The sequence below is a fragment of the Rhipicephalus microplus genome, unplaced genomic scaffold, assembly GCF_043290135.1.
Source record: "Rhipicephalus microplus isolate Deutch F79 unplaced genomic scaffold, USDA_Rmic scaffold_52, whole genome shotgun sequence".
In the NCBI taxonomy this organism is placed as follows: Eukaryota; Metazoa; Arthropoda; class Arachnida; order Ixodida; family Ixodidae; genus Rhipicephalus; species Rhipicephalus microplus.
The window spans coordinates 1422012-1429662 of NW_027464625.1; the positions used below are offsets into that span (position 1 = coordinate 1422012).

Sequence of the window (7651 nt, forward strand, 5' to 3'; positions counted from 1 at the left end):
GGCTCCGTCAAAACTCGTATTTCTCATCTTACAGGCAACAAAGTAATGCAAAAAAAAACCTCTCCAACGACGGGGGTCCACAAAACATGCAGCGTTTGCGGCTTCACGTCCGGGAAACGCGAACATTGGAAGTTGACTTTTTTGCGCATAAAAGGAAAAACAAAATGACTGAAAAATATAACAAAGCGCTATCCTTCTACCTGATGTACGCTCTTCTGCGCTGGAAGTTTTTAGTGGATTACCAACACTGCCAAAAATAAGTGCAAGTGCCACGCCTTGCTGACGCTTGCGCTTATTCAGCGTGTACGTGCGTGGGAGTAAATTGTGCAAAGCTGGGAAATTGAGACAAGGGGCGTTTTCACGCGCCTCGGTGATTCATTGCAAATGAGTAACTTGAGATGAACGTGTGTGTCTATATCAAATCGCGCGTCTTTCTTTTATGGCACTATCCCTAGAGCGTCAGTTTCCGCCTGAAAGCCACTATCTCACCAACCAGCTCCGTCAACACTGACACTTGACGCTCAGACGGGACATAGCCGAGATTGCAGACAGAAGGGTGCAATTGAAGGCAGTGGAACGACGCTTTTCTCCTACTCTGAACGCTTAAAAAAGCCGCGAAACTCCGTGCGAGCCTTGCGTAGCTAAGGCGGATCATGGCGAAGTCACTAAACGTCGTTTTTTACCGCATCGTCTACATCTGTGCGTTGTGGTGCGTGGATCTGGCGTATCAACGTGAAGCGCCGAGTGAAAACGACTACGACGAGCAAGGCGTCAAGCTCTGGGCGCTTCTAGTGGCCGGTTCGAACGGCTACCCCAACTACAGGCACCAGGCTGACGTGTGCCACGCTTACCACCTGCTGCGACGCCACGGCATCCCGGATAATCGCATCGTGGTCATGACGTACGACGACATCGCGTACGCCGAGGAAAACCCGACGCCTGGTGTCGTCGTGAACCACATCAACGGCTCCAACCTCTATCCTGGAATGGTGAAGGACTACACGGGTGATCTGGTCACCCCGGAAAACTTTCTCAGCGTTCTCCAGGGTCGGAGACCGCGCGACGGAGGCACGGGAAAGGTGATCGCTAGCGGACCGCGAGACCACGTATTCGTGTACTTTGCCGATCACGGCGCTCCGGGCTTGATCGCATTCCCAAACAGCGTACTGCACGCCAGGAACTTGAGTGATGTCATCAGGAAAATGCACAGCAGGGGCCAGTTTGGCAAAATGGTGATATACGTCGAAGCCTGCGAATCGGGTTCCATGTTTGCCGACGGTTTGCTGCCGAACAACGTTAGCGTGTATGCCACGACAGCGGCCAATCCCGACGAGCCTTCCTACGCCTGCTATTATGACCCCATTCGTCAAACTTACTTGGGCGATGTCTACAGCGTGAAATGGATGGAGGACTCTGACATAGAAAACTTGAGGAAGGAGACTCTAATAGATCAGTTCAATATTGTCAAATGGGAGACGAACACGAGCCATGTGCAGGAGTACGGAGATCTCAACGTTGGCGCCATGACAGTGAGTCAGTTTCAAGGAAGCAACGTGACGGAGCCTGTCATCCACCCAACGGTGCCCTTGGACGAAGTCGACAGTCGGGATGTACCAGTAGCTGTCCTTCAAAAGAAGATCAAAGCAGCTACTGATCCCCATTTAAAGAACGCCCTTGAGAGGAAGTTGGAAAATATTTTGGCTAATCGGTCTCTCGTTGAACAGAAGGTCAGGAAAATAGTCCAGCTGCTTACCTACGGAAACGCAGAACAAGCAGAGATGTTGTTAACTGCAAAGAAACGCATATCAGACTTCGACTGCTACGAGAAAGTGATCGACAGCTTCAGCAGGAAGTGTTTCGCACTTGCAGCCAGTCCATACGCGTTGAGCCAACTCCATGTTTTTGCGACTGCATGCGACACATTTGAAGCCAGTGAGATTAAGGCAGCTATCAGTGCTATGTGCACGTCACCTTCAATAAAAGGTATTGTCTAATTGCGAAGTTCGCTCCCTTTAATATTAAAAAATGCAGCAGCAATAAATGAAACTCTAGTTCTAGCGGATGTGCATATTAATCACTTCTTAGTCTAAGCAAAGGCACATTTGTCCTTGTGAAACATACAGCGAAAGTGTGTGTTGAAGGAACATCAAGTGGCTGAACGATTTGTATGCATGGCATTACTGAACATATGATGCTATGTGGTTGTAACATAGAGCGCGGCAGTCAAACAAGTCGAGGTCAAGCGTTTTAGTGGACGGATTCATGCCGAGCCAAACAACGATCAAAGTGCGATGAGAACAGCAAGCATATGGTAGTCGAAATTATGAATCTAAGCTGACATGCTACGGCTTTTACACGCTTCATACATTCCAAATTAACCTCTGGTGCTTGCCCTAAGTATATAATGTGCGTGGCCTCGTGCGTTGCAGAGACACTCTTCTTAACGGGGGGTGGAGGGTGTAGAAATTAATAACTTCAATACTTCAGTAGTTGCTGATGTTTAGGCGCGAAAATTTCTTTAGATTCGCATTCCCGCAGTTACCATACCGAAGTTGTGTTCGTGCCATTTCGGGAGGCCCACAGCTGTGATCTGCGGAAATGTTGTAGGCCCGTGTGCCAGATTTGGGAGCACCTTACAGAACCCCAGGTGGCCAAAATTTCGGAGCCCTCCACTACGGCGTCTCTCACAATCGATTGATTTGATTGATATGTGGGGTTTAACGTCCCAAAACCACTATATGATTATGAGAGACGCCGTAGTGGAGGGCTCCGGAAATTTAGACCACCTGGGGTTCTTTAACGTGCACCCAAATCTGAGCACGCGTCTCTCACAATCAGATGGTGGTTTTGGGACGTTACACCTTACCTATCAGATCAGCAACTTTGATCTGCCGTACAAGCGCACTGAGAAAGAGTGCCTCAGTTTTCAGCAAATCCGTGCAAGCGACAATTCTCGGAAAGAAGTACCATGCAAAGGCGGCTGGTTTGGAAGTGCTCCGCGAGATTTCTTTTTTGATTATGCGGGTGCAAAGTCACCTGAATATTGTACAATAGACGTTCCTCGGTGAACATAATGAATAATGGCGAATAATATGCCATAAAAGATATTTATCCTGACTTGACGGCCACTTAGCGTTAAAGGACCCCTGACTGCTAAAGTTTTGTTTGCGAGTTTTTTTTGTAGTAATATTTATCTTTTCGTCTGGTAATACCGGTATTATATCGTAACGCATCGTATAGTCAATGTTGGCGACGTTAATTAAGAACGACTTTGCGTCAGTTTGAAACACCCGCCTAAATACCGTTAGAAACAATCGCCCCAGAGTGGAGCAGCGCCTGCTTTCAATAGGGGAACCCGCGTGCGGTGAATAATGAAACGATGTGGGTGCTTTTATTAGCGTGTCCCCCTCAGAAAAAAATTAGCCCCGTATCTGCATGTTACACTACAAATGTCGTCGAAAGACTAAAGTCTTGCGTCTGGAGAGAGTGAACAAAACGTTTATTTGATGCTCTGCGCTAGAAAATCGGTGAATGGTATTCTGGAGGCGCTGCGTTAGAGTGCCTCGAGCGTGCAGCGGAGGCGAACGAGCGCATCAAGTCATGTCACACGTGAGACATGAGCGCTATCTGGCAGTTATCTTGGGAAACGAAGCGCACGTCGTGCGCGCCCGTCTCGGAGGTGACAAGGTGTAGAACGCAAGGCGGCGGGTAGGTGCCACCACCGTGTCGTCTTAGCAAAGCGTTAGAAACACTTTCGTTTTCGTGCTAGCATTGCATGGTCAGCGCAGCGTGATAAACGCTACGGTCCTTAGAATTACTTATGTATGCCTTTTCTAGTAAAAGACAAACATACAGAATATTGACGCGTTGTTATGGTGCCTCAGATATGCGCAATAATTGCTTTTTAATTGAAAATCGCACAAGTATGAACGCTCAATCTGCGGATGGGGTCGGCCGTTAGGGGTATCGTCTAGTGCCGTTTAGGGTTCCGTTAAGGGCGGACAAACATACAAAAATACAGACAAGACAGACCAAAATTTTTGCATCGAAGGTCACCAAGAAAGACCTTCGTCTTTAACAGCAAAGCATTCCTGGCGTAAATAGCCAAAACCACCTTGAGAGCCGCCCGACAACAGAGCGAGAGGGATGACGAACAATAGTCTTCGCCAGGTTCCTGTCGGGGTATTGTGCACGGCCCGCAAATGTTGACCCTGCAGCGTCACAAGGGGAGTCCCGGTCTATGTCAAACCACAGAAAATGCTGACTGCGCCTGAATACTCGGAAGAGCACGCACCCTCACTTTAAACCAAAATAAAATACCTTCTAGGCTACGCTCGCCACTAATAATCGGTCAGAGGTGGCCGCGCATGCGACTATTAAACAACACAAGCATCTCGAGTTTCTAAATTTGGTGTCAGGGGTCTGTAAATAGTGTTTTCTTCTAAGCACTGCTTTTTGTCAGAAAAGGGACATTTCTTTTGTAATTGCTGCAGCTATCAAGAGCAAAATCTTGTGATTCGTTTCTTAATAACATGAACCCTTTCTGAAGTAAAAGAATGTCGTTGCCACCAAATTTTATTTTTTACAAATGATTTCTTCAAAGAAAAACAAAAGTCTTGAATAGCAGTAATCAGAGATGCAAGTTTTTCACTGATAAATTATCACGCCTAAAATTATTATTTTTGCTCAGACGGGCGCCCTTGGCACATTTAACAATCACCAAAGTTTTCATCTTCCTAGGCGCCAAAATTCTCAAAAAATAAACATATGAAATATTTTATTTTTGATATTTTCAAAATGATTCTACATTTTTCATCCAAATTTATAAAACATTTAGCAACATCTCTACTCAAGTAGCTTGCAAGTTTTGGTTGAACTTGCTTTAGAAAAAATGGCAGATCCCACGTACAGTGGTAATCGATGATTTGCGAAGCATGAATAAGAAAGGTTGATATGTCACTTTAAAATCAGTGCATCGTTACGAGGTGGAGGTAAATGATGCCGTACATGACTTCCGTGTCATGATAATCATATTTGGATGTGTCGTTTATCTTCGTCATCTATTCACGTCACGTGATACCAAATTTAGTATATGTGGAGGAAGCGAAACGGACGCAAGCATGCGATGAGCGTCGTATGTTGTCATGTTCTTACATGACACGCGTGTCAGGATTATGATGTTTGCACCAGTCATATATTTCGTCATCTATTGACGTTACGTAACACCAACTATGGTACATCTGGAGCCAGCAAAACGGCCGCGAGCACATCATGAAGGGCCCAGTACACTCCAATGTAGCGTTGACGCGCGCGCACGCTGGCAACAGCGATGCTACGTTAGCAAAACGCGAGCACTCTATAGTCTGTCGCCAGGCCGCGACCGGCGCGACCAGCGTCCGTCGGCGCGACCCGATGGCAGCCGGCGCAAAACGCATAACCAGCGCGAAATGCGACGTGCTGCATTTCGAGCTGACGCGTTACCCAGACAACACTGCGTCTCCCTCTTTTCATGACGGGGAGACACCGGACGCGCCGAAACGCGCATGCGTCAAAGCAACGCCGCTCGGTGCGTGCCTGCGAATATATGGCAGGACCGGCACCTGGCGCGGCAACGCCGGCGTGATGCGCCGAAATGTATTGGCGCCTTAACTGTGGCATGTAGTCATGTCCTCACATGATACGCCACTCATAATTATCACGTTTGCACCAGTCACATACCTTCATCATCCATTGGCGTCACGTAATACCAAATTTGGAATATGTGAAGCTAGTGAAACGGACGCGAGCGCATCATGAGTGTGGCATGTAGTCGTGTTGTTACATGACACGCACGTCGTGATTATCATGTTTGGATGAGTCATTTACCTATGTCATCCGTTCGCATTGCGTAATATAGTGTTTGGTACATGTGAAGCTAGCGAAACGACCGCGAGCGCATCAGGAGCGTAGCATGTAGTCATGTACATGCCACGCATCTCATGATTATTATGTTTGCATCAGTCACATACCTTCGTCATCCATTCACGCGCCGTAATATTGGTATGTCACACTAGCGAAACGGCCGCGAGCGCATCATGAGCTTGGCATGTAGTCATGTTGTTACATGACAGGCATGTCATGATTTTCTGGTTAAGGTCAGTCGCTTGTGTTCGCCATGCAATCATGTCATACCATACAAGTTTTGCAACATGCCATGTGAATGAAACCACCGCAAGCGCTGCAAGACCATGAAATGTAAATCATGACATTCATAACATCCTTGTCATGATTTTTAAGCTATGACTAGTCAGATACGTTCTGCGTACAGTCATGTTATGTCATACCAAGTTTGGTGTCGATACCATTATCGAAACGGCCACGACAGCTAAAAGTCCTAGGCGGCTAGATAGATAGATAGATAGATAGATAGATAGATAGATAGATAGATAGATAGATAGATAGACAGACAGACAGACAGATAGATAGATAGATAGATAGATAGATAGATAGATAGATAGATAGACAGATAGACAGACACGCTCGAAGTAACCGAAGTTTGCTAAGAAATGCTTCGCATTTAATAAAAGAGCGATGGGCAGTAGTTGTTCTACACATCTTTGTTATCCCTCCCCCCTTAAGATCAACAACATTGAAGCGATATCAATGAAATCATTGTGATTTACTGGCACACAGACTGAAGTACAAAATTCAGGTAAGGACATTTCACTTTGCAAATGAATGAAAGCAAGTATCAGCCGACTTAAATGCTGCCTTGCACTGCTCCTTTAAAGGGACACGAAATTGAAACAGCCAATATGTTTATATTGATAAATTGTAATCTGAGAACGCTGATGTCCATGATTTCATCACAAAGGCATTTTAAAACATGAGCACATTAAGGTCAAACTTGCATCCTTAAATTTCGCACTGAAATCTTTGCGCCTGACGTCACGGCTTTCGAAGCCATTTTTTGTATTTTGGCGTCAACGAAATTCATTGAAACTTTGTGTGTTATGTCTCTGACCCTTTCGGAGGTCAATGAACCTAATGTTCAGCGATTAGAGACTACTCAGTACCTGCTAGACACTGTCAAAACTAAATAAATGCTACCCACATTTCTTGTGCGTCTTTTTGTGTGCAAGCGTGGTGATATTCGTATAGAGAAATAGAATCATGAGGTAAAATGCAGCCCATAAAAGACGCCACACAAAAGGAGGAGGACACAGGCCAAGCGCTGAACTAGCAACTGACATCTTTATTACAAAAGAGGACAACGAATACAATCGGTATCGCTGCATGCGCATCCTCCAAACTGCACGTATTTGCAACGCCTATTCAAGTTAAATGATTTCACAATGATGTAGAAAGATGGATGTGGCCGAGGTGCAATCAGCATTCTTCTTTTGTGTGTCGTCTTTATGCGCTGCATTTTTCATTATGAAGCGAAACCACCTCGCCCAGTTTTGTACGCTGCTGCAGAGAAATGGTAGTTTACTATGACGAAAAGCGAGTGTATATAGCGCCCCTTCAATGCACGATTCATATTTTTCTTGACAATGTCACTGTCTTTGCTGTTCTTACCTTACTGGCAGGGATGTAGCCAGAAAATATTTGCGAGGTGGGGAGTTGAACAACCCCTTAACCTTCCCCGTCAGTGTGCCAATGTATTGCA

At 46.0% G+C, this 7651-nt stretch overlaps 1 pseudogene; it reads left to right on the forward strand.

The window, feature by feature from the left end:
• The first annotated feature begins 384 nt into the window (after nt 1–384).
• LOC142788292 (legumain pseudogene) lies at nt 385–2057 on the forward strand (annotated as a pseudogene).
• Nucleotides 2058–7651: the final 5594 nt, after the last annotated feature.